We start from the raw sequence: 16,440 nt of genomic DNA on the forward strand, positions 1-16,440 counted from the left end.
AGTGGTTAGAGCGTTGGACTAGTAACCGGAAGGTTGCGAGTTCAAACCCCCGAGCTGACAAGGTACAAATCTGTCGTTCTGCCCCTGAACAGGCAGTTAACCCACTGTTCCTAGGCCGTCATTGTAAATAAGAATTTGTTCTTAACTGACTTGCCTGGTTAAATAAAGGTAAAATAAAAATAAAATAAAAATCGAAAGAGCTATTCAGATGAAGCATAAAAGGAATAATGATGATGGTGATAACAGCATACTGTTAGTGCCGTCTCCTCCATAGGACAGGACCGTGTGTCTGTCCATCTGTTTTGTCTGTCCGGTTTCAACTCCTCTTCAGTGTATTACGGTTCAAATAAATATGGCTGTATGTTCCTGTGTAAAATATATACACTGCTCAAAAAAATAAAGGGAACACTTAAACAACTCAATGTAACTCCAAGTCGATCACACTTCTGTGAAATCAAACTGTCCACTTAGGAAGCAACACTGATTGACAATACATTTCACATCCTGTTGTGCAAATGGAATAGACAACAGGTGGAAATTATAGGCATTTAGCAAGACACCCCCAATAAAGTAGTGGTTCTTGCAGGTGGGGACCACAGACCACTTCTCAGTTCCAATGCTTCCTGGCTGATGTTTTGGTCACTTTTGAATGCTGGCGGTGCTTTCACTCTAGTGGTAGCATGAGACGGAGTCTACAACCCACACAAGTGGCTCAGGTAGTGCAGCTCATCCAGGATGGCACATCAATGTGAGATGTGGCAAGAAGGTTGGCTGTGTCTGTCAGCGTAGTGTCCAGAACATGGAGGCGCTACCAGGAGACAGGCCAGTACGTCAGGAGACGTGGAGGAGGCCGTAGGAGGGCAACAACCCAGCAGCAGGACCGCTACCTCCGCCTTTGTGCAAGGAGGAGCAGGAGGAGCACTGCCAGAGCCCTACAAAATGACCTCCAGCAGGCCACAAATGTGCATGTGTCTGCTCAAACGGTCAGAAACAGACTCCATGAGGGTGGTATGAGGGCCCGACGTCCACCGGTTGGGGTTTGTGCTTACAGCCCAACACCGTGCAGGACATTCGGCATTTGCCAGAGAACACCAAGATTGGCAAATTCGCCACTGGCGCCCTGTGCTCTTCACAGATGAAAGCAGGTTCACAATGAGCACATATGACAGATGTGACAGTATGGAGACGCCGTGGAGAACGTTCGGCTGCCTGCAACATCCTCCAGCATGACCGGTTTGGCGGTGGGTCAGTCATGGTGTGGGGTGGCATTTCTTTGGGGGGCTGCACAGCCCTCCATATGCTCGCCAGAGGTAGCCGGACTGCCATTAGGTACCCGAGAGGAGATCCTCAGACCCCTTGTGAGACCATATGCTGGTGTGGTTGGCCCTGGATTCCTCCTAATGCAAGACAATGCTAAACCTCATATGGCTGGAGTGTGTCAGCAGTTCCTGCAAGAGGAAGGCATTGATGCTATGGACTGGCCCGCCCGTTCCCCAGACCTGAATCCAATTGAGCAGCATCTGGGACATCATGTCTCGCTCCATCCACCAACAGACTGCACCACAGACTGTCCAGGAGTTGGCGGATGCTTTAGTCCAGGTCTGGGAGGAGATCCCTCAGGAGACCATCCGCCACCTCATCAGGAGCATGCCTAGGCGTTGTAGGGAGGTCATACAGGCACGTGGAGGCCACACACACTACTGAGCCTCATTTTGACTTGTTTTAAGGACATTACATCAAAGTTGGATCAGCCTGTAGTGTGGTTTTCCACTTTAATTTTGAGTGTGAGTGTTCTATTGATCATTTTTGTGTGATTTTGTTGTCAGCACATTCAACTATGTAAAGAAAAAAGTATTTAATAAGAATATTTCATTCATTCAGATCTAGGATGTGTTATTTTAGTGTTCCCTTTATTTTTTTGAGCAGTGTATTTTTTAAATGGTGTCATCCAGCTCTTCTTGCTAAGAGGAATCCTCAGAAGCAGCCATTTTAGCTAATTATGGGAACTTCCATGAGACACGTCCAGTGTCTCTATTGAACAAGGACAACCATATCTACTCTCTGCTAGCGTGAGGGGGCAATCGGCCAAAAACACAAAGGCCACAACAATTGCTACAAAACATGACTCCATTAATTTTATATCAGACAGCAGGCTCAATCAACCAATGACGTCATTGATTGAACTCTCCCTGCGCAAAAATAAAATAACACAGCTTTAGTGCATAATTATGTCCGAAACACCCGATCATCAATCAGAATTATGTAGGGAGACTGGAAGAACACCCCAAATAGTGTCTAGCGGTGAAGTTTCCCTTTAATAGAACAATAAGAAGGAGCATCCAAACGTCTCTGCCAATTCCTGCTAGTTTAATGTAGTTTATTTAGTTCTTGTTTTGAGGTGTTTTTACTTGCGCAATGTCTATGATTATATGGCTAAAATTCACTAGCTAAATAACTTAACAACTAACGATGTACACTACATGACCTAAAGTATGTGGACACCTGCTCGTCGAACATCTCGTTCCAAAATCATGGCTATTAATATGGAGTTGGACTTTCCACTAGATGTTAGATCCGTGTTGCCCAGCAACAGCCCCAAAACATCACTGCTCTAGAGGAGATCTGCATGGAGGAATGGGCCAAAATACCAGCAACAGTGTGTGAAGACTTACAGAAAACGTTTGACCTCTGTCATTGCCAACAAAGGGTATATAACAAAGTATTGAGATAAACTTTTGTTATTGACCAAATACTTATTTTCCACCAAAATTTGCAAATAAATTCATTAAAAATCCTACAATATGATTTTCTGGATTTCTTTTCTCATTTTGTCTGTCATAGTTTAAATGTACCTATGATGAAAATTACAGGCCTCTCTCATATTTTTAAGTGGGAGAACTTGCACAATTGGTGGCTGACTAAATACCCACCCTCTCCCAGCCCCCCTCCTCACCCCACCTCACACACATTCTCCCTTGGAATGCCTAATTATTGCTCCCCAACACTGCTTATGATTGATAATGAGTGCTGGTGTTCCTCTCCCCTCAGGTGTGAAAGAAGACCAAGAGAGCAGGGTGTAAGGTGTGTAGCTAGCAACGCTGCTGAATGACTGGTATCTACAAAGCCAACTGTGCCCTGCGCCGTAAGCCTTTTTTCAGCACACTTTTCAGTGCACACACTGGTAGTTAAGACTACTCAATTATCCTCACAGGATTCACTATCCAAATACACACTATAATGTGTGTTATGTTAGAAAATGTTGACATTATTACAAAGACAAGACGTGTTCCCTCCTTGTTTTATCAAGTTTCCCCTCGTCATGAAAATGGAAACTGACAGCATAATAAGAGTGGCTAAGTCTATGTCAAAGGTTGTCAAAAACCTATTGAACAGACACCCTGACATTTCTTAATTACAGTGGAGGTGTTTTTTTTTCTTCTTTTACCATGGACTCCCATTCTGCCTGCATTACCGAGTAGAGGGGAGGTGGAAGGAGGTCTGTGTAAGGGAGGTCAGTCGTTGTCCCGAGAGGCAGATGGTGATGAGTTCCTCTCGATGCCAGGAGAAGCCTGGACAGGCTCCATTCACACAGCCCTAGGCGTATGTAGGAGGTGCGTACACCGGGGTCGGCCTCAGCAGTGGAGGCCACATCCAACTCCCATCTGTTCTTTGGCTCCACCACCAGATCTCAAACTAGCACTGTGTTATCAGCAGCACTCCACCACGTGAGTCCTGCCTTCTCTCTGGTCATGGAAAGGTCATTAACTGTGAACCTGTCCAAACCACACCACAGTAATGATTGCATATCTGCATGTTTGAATAGAAAAATACAGTGACACATTTGAATGGCATTTAAAATGATGATGCAACAAAGTGAGGAACCTAAGCAAGTAGTACATATCATTGGTCCTCCGTATGTTTACATGCTTTCTAATAATTTGATATTAAACTGATTATGGGAGTATGTTGGTCATGTCAACACCTTACTCTGCTTATCTTCAGCATAAGGTAGTAATCGAAGTAAGCATACGCTGATTAAAACACCTGGTTTTCAGATTTTTTTTTTGAATTATTAGACATGTAAACAGCTTAATCAGAGTTCCAGCGATGTATTTGATCTGCACATTTTATTTTTTTATTTTAACTTTATTTAACCAGGTAGGCTAGTTGAGAACAAGTTCTCATTTGCAACTGCGACCTGGCCAAGATAAAGCAAAGCAGTTTGACACATACAACAACACAGAGTTACACATGGAATAAACAAGCATACAATCAATAATACAGTAGGAAAAAAATGAGGTAGGATAAGAGAGGTAAGGCAATAAATAGGCCATGGTGGCGAAGTAATTACAATATAGCAATTAAACACTGGAATGGTAGAATGTGCAGAAGATGAATGTGCAAGTAGAGATACTGGGGTTCAAAGGAGCAAGATAAATAAATAAATACAGTATGGGGATGAGGTAGATTGGATGGGCTATTTTACAGATGTACAGGTGCAGTGATCTGTGTGCTGCTCTGACAGTTGGTGCTTAAAGCTAGTGAGGGAGGTAAGAGTCTCCAGCTTCAGTGATTTTTGCAGTTCATTCCAGTGATTGGCAGCAGAAAACTGGAAGGAGAGGCAGCCAAAGAAAAAAATTGCTTTGGGGGTGACCAGTAAGATATACCTGCTGGAGCGCGTGCTACGGGTGGGTGCTGCTATGGTGACCAGTGAGCTGAGACAAGGCAGGGCTTTACCTAGCAGAGACTTGTAGATGACCTGGGGCCAGTGGGTTTGGCGATGAGTATGAAGCGAGGGCCAGCCAAAGAGAGTGTACAGGTCGACAAAACGGATGGCACTGTGACAGACTGCATCCAATTTGTTGAGTAGAGTGTTGGAGGCTATTTTGTAAATGACATCGCCGAAGTCGAGGATCGGTCGGATGGTCAGTTTTACGAGAGTACGTTTGGCAGCATGAGTGAAGGATGCTTTGTTGCGAAATAGGAAGCCGATTCTAGATTTAATTTTGGATTGGAGATGTTTAATGTGAGTCTGGAAGGAGAGTTTACAGTCTAACCAGACACCTAGGTATTTGTAGTTGTCCACATATTCTACGTCAGAACCATCCAGAGTAGTGATGCTGGACGGGCGGGCAGGTGCGGGCAGCGATCGGTTGAAAAGCATGCATTTAATTTTACTTGCATTTAAGAGCAGTTGGAGGCCACGGAAGGGGAGTTGTATGGCATTGAAGCTCATCTGGAGGTTAGTTAACACAGTGTCCAAAGAAGGGCCAGAGGTATACAGAATGGTGTCGTCTGCATAGAGGTTGGTTAAAAGAATCACCATCAGCAAGAGTAACATCATTGATGTATACAGGGAAGAGAGTCGGCCCAATAATTAAACCCTGTGGCACCCCCCATGGAGACTGCCACAGGTCCGAACAACAGGACCTCCGATTTGACACACTGAACTCTATCAGAGAAGTAGTTAGTGAACCAGGCGAGGCAGTCATTTGAGAAGCCAAGGATGTTGAGTCTGCCAATAAGAATGTTGTGATTGATGGAGTCGAAAGCCTTGGCCAGGTCGATGAATACGGCTGTACAGTTATTTCTCTTATCGTTGGCGGTTATGATATCGTTTAGGACCTTGAGCGTGGATGAGGTGCACCCATGACCAGCTCTGAAACCAGATTGCATAGCGGAGAAGGTACGGTGTGATTCGAAATGGTCAGAGATCTGTTTGTTAACTTGGCTTTCGAAGACCTTAGAAAGGCAGGGTAGAATAGATCTAGGTCTGTAGCAGTTTGGGTCTAGAGTGTCTCCCCCTTTGAAGAGGGGGATGACCGCGGCAGCTTTCCAATCTTTGGGAATCTCAGACGTTATGAAAGAGAGGTTGAACAGGCTAGTAATAGGATTTGCAGCAATTTCGGCAGATAATTTTAGAAAGAGAGGGTCCAGATTGTCTAGCCCGGCTGATTTGTAAGGGACCAGATTTTGCAGCTGTTTCAGATCAGCTATCTGGATTTGGGTGAAGGAGAAGTTGGGGAGGTTCGGGCGAGTTACTGTGGGGATCGCAGGGCTGTTGACCGGGGTAGGGGTAGCCTGATGGAAAGCATGGCTATTCGTAGAAAATGCTTATTGAAATTCTCAATTATAATGGATTTATCAGTGGTAACAGTGTTTCCTAGCCTCAGTGCAGTGGGCAGCTGGGAGGAAGTACTCTTATTCTCCATGGACTTTATAGTGTCCCAGAATTTTTTTGAGTTTGTGCTACAGGATGCAAATTTCTGCTTGAAAAAGCTAGCCTTAGCTTTCCTAACTGCCTGTGTATATTTGTTCCTAACTTCCCGGAAAAGTTGCTAATGCAGAACGCCACAGGATGTTTTTGTGCTGGTCAAGGGCAGTCAGGTCTGGAGAGAACCAAGGGCTATACCTGTTCCTGGTTCTACATTTTTGGAATGGGGCATGCTTCTTTAAGATGGTGAGGAATGCACTTTTAAAGAATAACCAGGCATCCTCTACTTACAGGATGTCCAGGATAGCTGGGCCAGTATCCTTCCAGGGTACCTGGGCCAGGTCGATTAGAAAGGCCTGCTTGCTGAAGTGTTTTAGGGAGAGTTTGACAGTGATGAGGGGTGGTCGATTGACCGCAGACCCATTACGGATGCAGGCAAAGAGGCAGTGATCGCTGAGATCTTGGTTGAAAACAGCAGAGGTGTATTTGGAGGGCAAGTTGGTTAGGAATATCTATGAGGGTGCCCGTGTTTACGGATTTGGGGTTGTACCTGGTGGGTTCATTGATAATTTGTGTGAGATTGAGGGCATCAAGCTTAGATTGTAGGATGGCCGGGGTGTTAAGCATGTCACAGCTTAGGTCACCTAGCAGCACAAGCTCTGAAGATAGATGAGGGGCAATCAATTCACATGTGGTGTCCAGGGCACAGCTTGGGGCAGAGGTTGGTAGGGAGGTCTATAGCAAGCAGCAACAGTGAGAGACTTGTTTCTGAATAGATGGATTTTTAAAAGTAGAAGTTCAAATTGTTTGGACACAGACCTGGATAGTAAGACAGAACTCTGCAGGCTATCTCTGCAATAGATTGCAACACCGCCCCCTTTGGCAGTTCTATCTTGTCGGAAAATGTTATAGTTAGGGATGGAAATTTCAGGGTTTTTGGTGGACTTCCTAAGCCAGGATTCAGACACGGCTAGGACATCCGGGTTGGCAGAGTGTGCTAAAGCAGTGAATAAAACAAACTTAGGGAGGAGGCTTCTAATGTTAACATGCAAGAAACCAAGGCTTTTACGGTTACAGAAGTCAAAAAGTGAGAGTGCCTGGGGAGTAGGGGAGGAGCTAGGCACTGCAGGGCCTGGATTAACCTCTACATCACCAGAGGAACAGAAGAGGAGTAGGATGAGGGTATGGCTTTAGGCTATCAGGACTGGTCGTTTAGTGCGTTCAGAGCAGAGAATAAAAGGAGCAGGTTTCTGGGCGTGAGAGAATAGATTCAAGGCATAATGTACAGACAGAGGTATGGTAGGATGTGAGTACATTGGAGGTAAACCTAGGCATTGAGTAATGATGAGAGAGATATTGTCTCTAGAGACGTTTAAACCAGGTGATGTCACCGCATATGTGGGAGGTGGAATTAAATTGTAGGTTAAGGCATATTGAGCAGGGCTAGAGGCTCTACAGTGAGATAAGACAATAATCACTAACCAGGACAGTAATGGACAAGGCATATTGATATTAGGGAGAGGCATACGTTGCCTGGTGATCAATAGGGGTCCAGTGAGTGGTCTGGCTGGCTGGAGACACGGTGATTCAGGCAGCTAGCAGGCCGGGGCTAACAAGCTAGCAGACCGGGGCTAGCAGAAGGGCCTTATAGGGACGTCTCAACAGAGGAAAGTCTGTTTTGGTCTCCGCGTGCGGTGACGTTGTTAGACCTGTCGTGATGGATTAGTAGGGTTCCGAGTAGTAGAGGGGTCCAAGTCCAATTGGCAAAATAGGTATAGTGGCCCAAGAAATTGTCCGATGGATCTATACAGCTAACAGTCCAATATGCTCTAGACCAATAGTAGCTAGCGGGACGCGGTGATCGGATGAGCATTCAGGGTTGGTCGCGATGTAGAAGCCAGTTGAGGACCCCCTCGAGCAGATTACGTCGTAGTCCAGTCGTGAAGGATCGGCGGGGTTCCGTACCGGCGGGGTTCCGTACCGGCAGTAGAAGGGGTCCGGGTATTGTAGACAAGGAGTGGCTGATGGGCCTCTTTAGCTAGCCGGGAGAAAGGGCCTAGCATGGGCTAGCTCCAGGCTAATTGGTGCTTGCTCCGGGATAGACATTAGCCAGCACTCAGATAGAAGCGAGCTAGCTAGCTGTGAAGATCCAGGTGTAAATGTCCAGAGCTTGCGGTAGGAATCCGGGGATATGGAGAGAAAATATGTCCGGTATGCTCTGGTTTGAGTCGCGTTGTACAAACTGGCGAGAGCTTTCCGAGCTAAAGATTAGCTGATGACCGCTAGCAGTGGTTAATTGATTAGTAGCTAGTGAGCTGGCTAGCTTCTGTTGGGGGATTCCGAATACGAGGTGAATAATACTTTAGAAAATGTTTTTTTAAAGATATATACAAGGGACACGACAAGACTGGGACAAAAGACGTCTGACTGCTATGCCATCTTGGATTATTTTATAACATGTACCAGCAGTTCAAGTTTGGAGTTTGGAAAAAAATTACGAATGGTTTTCACATACAAACTTTATACAGTGCCTTCAGAAAGTATTCACACCTAGGTTTGCAAAAGGGTCGGAAACTTTCCGGTAAATTTCCGGAATCATACTGGAAATTTTCCATGGGAATTTAAGCCCGGGAATTTGGGTAATTTTGCTTAAATTCATCAAAAAAGTTAGCTTATAACAGTGAACCTTTTTTTGTGGAATTACACATAAGGCAATTCTAAGTCTGGTGGCATATCTTGGTTAAACTATCCCTAATTCAATGGATTTGCAATCCTCTGCATGCACAGCGCATTCTTCCATCACATGTACAGCTGATTCTCAAGATTTTGCACACTAATGAGATGCTATTGAGCCCACATTACTACACTGTCTGAGCCAAGAACTACGTGCTTTCTGGTAAGTTTTGATTACAATACTGGGTGGGGTGAATATATTTTATATGACGAACATGATTTTTTGTTAACTAGTAAATAGTAGCCTCCAGCAAAGTGTGTTTAAATCATTTCTAACTTGTTAACAATTTCTGCTAGTTAGTTTTTGCTACCGTTGTGGGTTTTAGCTTGCTTGAGCTTGCTAACTGAGGAGTGTTAATTATTTCCATACATTTCATTTTAAAACATTTATCTTACAAAGGAGTTGTTTAACCTCTTAGAGCTCTAGGGGCGCTATTTCATTTTTGGATAAAAAACGTTCCCGTTTTAAGCGCGATATTTTGTCACGAAAAGATGCTCGACTATGCATATCTTGACAGTTTTGGAAAGAAAACACTCTGAAGTTTCAGAATCTGCAAAGATTTTGTCTGTAAGTGCCCCAGAACTCATTCTACAGGCGAAACCAAGATGATGCATCACCCAGGAATTAGCAGAATTTCTGAAGCTCTGTTTTCCATTCTCTCCTTATATGGCTGTGATTGCGCAAGGAATGAGCCTACACTTTCTGTCGTTCGCCCAAGGTCTTAGCAGCATTGTGACGTATTTGTAGGCATATCATTGGAAGATTGGCCATAAGAGACTACATTTTCCAGAGGTCCGCCCGGTGTCCTTTGTCTAAATTTGTGCGTAATCTTCAGGTGCGGGCATTTTCTCCTGGGATTCAGGAGAGAAAGCATGTGTCCAAGAACGATGTATCAATGAAGAGATATGTGAAAAACACCTTGAGGATTGATTCTAAACAACGTTTGCCATGTTTTCAGTCGATATTATGGAGTTAATTTGGAAAAAAGTTTGCGTTTTGAGGACTGAATTTATGGATTTGTTTTGGTAGCCAAATGTGATGTATAAAACGGAGCTATTTCTAATACACAAGGAATCTTTTTGGAAAAACTGAGCATCTGCTATCTAACTGAGAGTATCCTCATTGAAAACATCAGAAGTTCTTCAAAGGTAAATGATTTTATTTGAAGGCTTTTATGTTTTTGTTAATGTTGCGTGCTGGATGCTAACGCTAATGCTAACGCTAAATGCTAACGCGAAATGCTAACTCTAGCTAGCTACTTTTACACAAATGATTGTTTTCCTATGGTTGAGAAGCATATTTTGAAAATCTGAGATGACAGTGTTGTTTACAAAAGGCTAAGCTTGAGAGATGGCATATTTATTTCATTTCATTTGCGATTTTCATAAATAGTTAACGTTGTGTTATGCTAATGAGCTTGCTGATAGATTTACACAATCCTGGATACAGGGTTTTTTTCATAGCTAAACGTGACGCAGAAAACGGAGCGATTTGTCCTAAACAAATAATCTTTCAGGAAAAACTGAACATTTGCTATCTGAGAGTCTCCTCATTGAAAACATCTGAAGTTCTTCAAAGGTAAATGATTTTTTTGAATGCTTTTCTGTTTTTTTGTGTAAATGTTGCCAGCTGAATGCTAATGCTAAATGCTACGTTAGCCATCAATACTGTTACACAAATGCTTGTTTTGCAATGGTTGAGAAGCATATTTTGAAAATCTGAGATGACAGTGTTGTTAACAAAAGGCTAAGCTTGAGAGCTAGCATATTTATTTCATTTCATTTGCGATTTTCATGAATAGTTAACGTTGCGTTATGGTAATGAGCTTGAGTCTGTATTCACGAACCCGGATCCGGGATGGGGAGATCAGAAAGGTTAATCTAACTGCTTATCTATTTGTCTGTACATGGAATTGTAGTTTTTCTTTTACTCATTTTTTTCTAGTCTTTACAGGACAATGTCACGTGCACTATCTGACGTGTGGAGGCATTTCACTGCAGCTAATGTAGAAGGAAAAGCTGTGTACATTTGTAAATACTGTGCCAAATCACATGTGAAGAATGCAACAAAGATGCAGAATCATCTGGCCAAGTGCATAAAGTTCCCTCAGCGCTGACAACAACCAACCTCTGACAAAAGTCCCTCTACTTCTATTCGAGGTGAAAATGATGAATCCTTATCGATAGCAACAACTCATGGTCCTCATGGAATAAGAAGTTTTTTTGACTCAATGCAGGAACGTAGTCAGAGAAGTGCTGATGAATGTCTTGCTCGAGCTGTGTATGCAACTGGTTCACCTCTGATGCTCACAGGCAATGTGTATTGGAAGAGATTTCTGAATGTTCTTCGCCCAGCATACACCTCTCCAACCAGACATGATTTATCTACTCATTTGCTGGATGCAGAGTTCAATTGAGTTCAAATCAAATCAAAGGTTATTTGTCACATGCGCTGAATACACCTTACAGTGAAATGCTTACTTACAGGCTCTAACCAATAGTGCAAAAAAAAGGTATTAGGTGAACAATAGGTAAGTAAAGAAATAAAAACAACAGTAGAAAGACAGCGAAAAACAGTAGTGAGGCTGTATGCAGTAGCGAGGCTACATACAGACACTGGTTAGTCAGGCTTATTGAGGTAGTATGTACATGTAGATACGGTTCAAGTGAAGTGAAGGTCAAGACAATTTATAGAGAAAGACTGTATTGCAATCATCTCTGATGGGTGGTCAAATGTTTATGGGCAAAGAATAACTAACTACATCATCTCCACCCCTCAATCAGTATTCTACAAGAGCACAGACTCAAGGGACAACAGACACACCGGTCTCTATATTGCAGATGAGCTGAAGGCAGTCATCAATGACCTTGGACCACAGAAGGTATTTGCACTGGTTTTTATTAGGGAGAGGCATACGATTTATTTATTTATTTCACCTTTATTTAACCAGGTAGGCTAGTTGAGAAAAAGTTATCATTTGCAACTGCGACCTGGCCAAGATATGGTGACAGACAATGCTGCGAACATGAAGGCTGCTTGGTCTAAAGTGGAGGAGTCCTACCCTCACTTCACACCCATTGGCTGTGCTGCTCATGCATTGAAGCTGCTCCTCAAGGACATCATGGCACTGAAAACAATTGATACACTACAAGAGAGCTAAGGAAATGTTTAGGTATGTGAAGGGTCATCAAGTTATAGCAGCAATCTACCTCACCAAGCAAAGTGAGAAGAATAAGAGCACCACATTGAAGCTGCCCAGCAACACCCATTGGGGTGGTGTTGTCATCATGTTTGACAGTCTCCTGGAGGGGAAGGAGTCTCTCCAAGAAATGGCCATATCACAGTCTGCCAATATGGACAGCCCCATCAAGAGGATCCTCCTGTATGATGTATTTTGGGAGAGAGTGGTAAGCAGCCTGAAACTCCGGAAACCTATAGTAGTAGCCATTGCACGGATTGAGGGAGACAATGCCATTCTGACTGATGTTCAGACTCTGCTTGCAGATGTAAGAGAAGAAATCCGTACTGCCCTGCCCACTTCACTGTTGCTCCAAGCAGAGGAAACTGCAGTTCTGAAAAACAGCGTACATGTTGGATCCCAGGTTTGCTGGCAAGATCATCCTGTCTGGTGCAGAGATCAACAAGGCCTATAGTGTCATCACTACCGTGTCTCGCCACCTTGGCCTGGATGAGGGCAAGGTTCTTGGCAGTCTGGTGAAGTACACTTCCAAGACAGTGCTTTGGGATGGAGATGCAATATGGCAGTCATGCCAACATATCCCATCGCCCACCTGGTGGAAGGGACTTTGTGGATCTGAGGCTCTTTCCCCTGTTGCCGCCATCATCCTCCAAATCCCACCAACATCAGCCGCCTCAGAGCGCAACTGGTCCTTGTAAGGAACACGCACAACAAAGCACGCAACAGGCTGACCAATACAAGGGTTGACAAATTTGAGGCTTTTTGAGCTTGACAATGAGCCATCCTCAACAAGGTTGGAAAGTGACAGTGAAGATGAGTCCTCAGAGTCTGATGTTCAAGAGGTGGACTTTGAGGAGGTCCAGGGAGAAGACATGGTAGCCTGAGAAGAAGACAACCAAGACTTTAGTTTCTAGACTATCATTTTACAGATGTATGTTGAAAACCTTTCTGGGAGATGCGATGGATCATTGGGGATCATTCAATATTCCCTTTCTTTTGTTGTTCAGTTAAATCATCCCATGTGAAGAGTCAACTCATTTAATTAAAGTTCAATTCATAACTAAATTGTTTTTTAAAATTTCTATTGGAAGGATTTAGTAATTTGCAATGATGTCTACTTATGATAACGTAAAAGGTTTATGTTTCTGTCTCCATATGATATGGTAAATATATCCAATTAAAACAACATCTACACATCTACATTTAAATGGATTTAATATTATTTGCATATTTGCATATATTTCTGTTAATTCCCAGATAGTCCCGTTAATTCCCACGGAAAGTTTCCACCTCTGAATATTTCCCAAAATGTGCAACCCTATTCACACCCCTTGACTTTTTCCACATTTTGTAGTGTTACAGACTGAATTTAAAATGGGTTCAATTGAAATGTTGTGTCATTGGCCAACACTCAATACCCCATAATGTCAAAGTGGAATTATGTTTTTAGAAATGTTTAAAAATGAAAAGCTGAAATGTCTTGAGTCAAATATTCAACCTCTTTGTTATGGCAAGCCTAAAAAAGTTAATGAGTAAAAATGTGCTGAACAAGTCACAAGTTGCATGGACTCACTCTGTATGCAATTAGAGTGTTTAACATGATTTTTGAATGACTACCTCATCTCTGTACCCCACACATACAAATATTTGCAAGGTCCCTCAGTCGAGCAGTGAATTTCAAACACTAATTCAACCACAAAGACCAGGGAGGTTTTACAATGCTTCGCAATGAAGGGCACCTATTTTTTTAAAGCAGACATTTGAATATCCCTTTGGGCATGGGGAAGTTATTCATTACACTTTTGATGATGTATCAATACACCCAGTCACTACAAAGATACAGGCGAACTTCCTACCTCAGTTGCAATAGGAGAGGAAGGAAGCCGCTCAGGGATTTTACAATCAGGCCAATGGTGATTTTAAAACAGTTGCTGAGTTGAAAGGCTGTGATAGGAGAAAGCTGGGGGTGGATCAAGAACTTTGTAGTTACTCCACAATACTAATCTAAATTACAGAGTGAAAAGAAGGAAGACTGTACAAAAAATACTCCACAACATGCATCCTGTTTGCAGTAAGGCACTAAAGTAAATCTGCAAAAAATGTAGCAAATAAGTCTTATTTTTGGGGCAAACACAACACATCTCTGAGTATCATGCTTCATATTTTCAAGCATGGCGGTGGCTGTATCGTGTTATGGGTATGCTTGTCATCGGCAAAGCCTAGGGAGTTTTTTAGAATAAAAATAAATGGAATAGAATTTAAGCACAGGCACAATACTAGAGGAGAACCTGGCTCCGTCTGCTTTCCAACAGACACTGGGAGACAAATTCACCTTTTAGCAAGACAATAACCTAAAACGCAAGGCCAAATATACACTGGAGTTGCTTACCAAGACAACATTGAATTTTCCTGAGTGGTCTAGTTACAGTTCTGACATAAATTGTCTTGAAAATATATGGCAACACTTGATAATGGCAGTATAGCAATGATCATCAACCAACTTGACAGAGATTGAAGAATTTTTTAAAGAATAATGTGCGAATATTGTACAATTCAGGTGTGCAAAGATCTTAGAGACTTATCCAGAAAGACTCACAGCTGTAATCGCTGCCAAAGGTGATTCCAAGATGTATTGACTCGGGTGTGAATACTTATGTAAATGATATATTTATTTTTGCTTAATCTATTTTGAATTCAGGCTGTAACACAACAAAATGTGGAATAAGTCAAGGGGTATGAATACTTTCTGAAGGCACTGTATGTCCAAACTCAATCAAATAGGCTTCCCAAATATAAAGTGGTCACTGAGGTAGAATGTTTTCATCAGGAAGCCTGATTTCAGATGTCCATGTAAACAGGATTATTAGGGAAATCATTCTTCTTGCAAAGCATGTAAATGTTAAAATCTAACTATTTTAATATGACTATTCACAATTATCACATTGTGTGCATGCTACTGTACTCAATGACAGTTGGGAGGGGGGGGGGGGGGGCTCTTGGCTGAGGAGTAGTCAGGCACCAAGCTAGTGATACACCAGCCCTGAAAGCTCTCTGAATCAGATGCTCTACTGGCTCCTGGACAGAAATAGAATTGTATCCCATTCCATAACAGATGGTGAAACTTTCATAGAGAGAAACCAAAGTCAAGTACAAGATGCACAGTATTAGGGAGAAAGGGGAAGGATTTGCTCCTCAACAGTAGTTCTGCTGTGGCAAATCTAGCCCAGCAGTTGGCCGCAGGTGGTCTTACAATCACATTCACTTGTATGTGATTGTGTGTTTTTATTGATTCTATGGAATCCAGGATTCCCTGGAAAACAGTGGGAATTATTACTGAGCGGCTAAACAGATGAAATGACATTCACTAATGTACATGCCATAACATTGATACCGTTGGTACATTATCCAGTAGTTGGAACTCACCATTACGAGTTTGTAATGGTAGACATGCAGTATATAGTTTTATGATGAAGTTCTTAAACGTTATTCTGTGTAAATGTTAATGCCTATGATGAAGTTGTAGCGCTGGGCGAGAGAAAAGAAAAGCACAACGACATGATTAGACAGGCTAATCACAGAATAAGGTTGCAAGACACAGTGAGAGATGTACTGCCCTGATGAACCCCACGTATTAAAATATTCATTATAGTCATCCAATCAAATATCATCTCCAGGGCATTGTTCCTTCAATGCTGTCAGTTTTATATATCTATGCAAATGTACAGTTATGAATAAGTGCTTGAACTTTTCATAATGCTGAATTACAGCATTCTAATGTCAGTTTCTTTATTTGGAAATGGTGCTTTAGTGTGATATTTGACAGAATTGAATTTGCTTCAAAGAATGCGTAATTCCTAGAAGCGTTCAGTGGGCACCGGGCGGCAGTCTTCTAATTCATTGATAATTGTGTTTAAATTAGTCCCTATCAGTTCAGTAAACTACGGCAAAAACACATAGGTTTACAGATTTGGAGGACTGGAAATCGGGCCCTATTGTGATAATTGAATACTATTTGTTGTCCCTTGTTCCTACTAAACAAAACAAGGAAACTAGAATAGCATAGAAAAAGTACTATAATCAATGTGCAATATATTCCCCCCATTCTCTTCCTTCTGGGAACAAGCATTTCCTGGCTGGTTGAAGCCACTAAAGGGGATTCAGCTACAGTATCAATAGCCTGGCAGAGCATTAAAGGCAGCACAGTCAGGGCAGCTACAGCCCCCAGTGGTAAACACACCTTGAAATCTAGATTGGAGATTAGCAAATCACTGAGGTCAGAAGACTGATTGATAT

This window comes from Oncorhynchus mykiss, chromosome 6 (assembly GCF_013265735.2).
Source record: "Oncorhynchus mykiss isolate Arlee chromosome 6, USDA_OmykA_1.1, whole genome shotgun sequence".
NCBI lineage: Eukaryota > Metazoa > Chordata > Actinopteri > Salmoniformes > Salmonidae > Oncorhynchus > Oncorhynchus mykiss.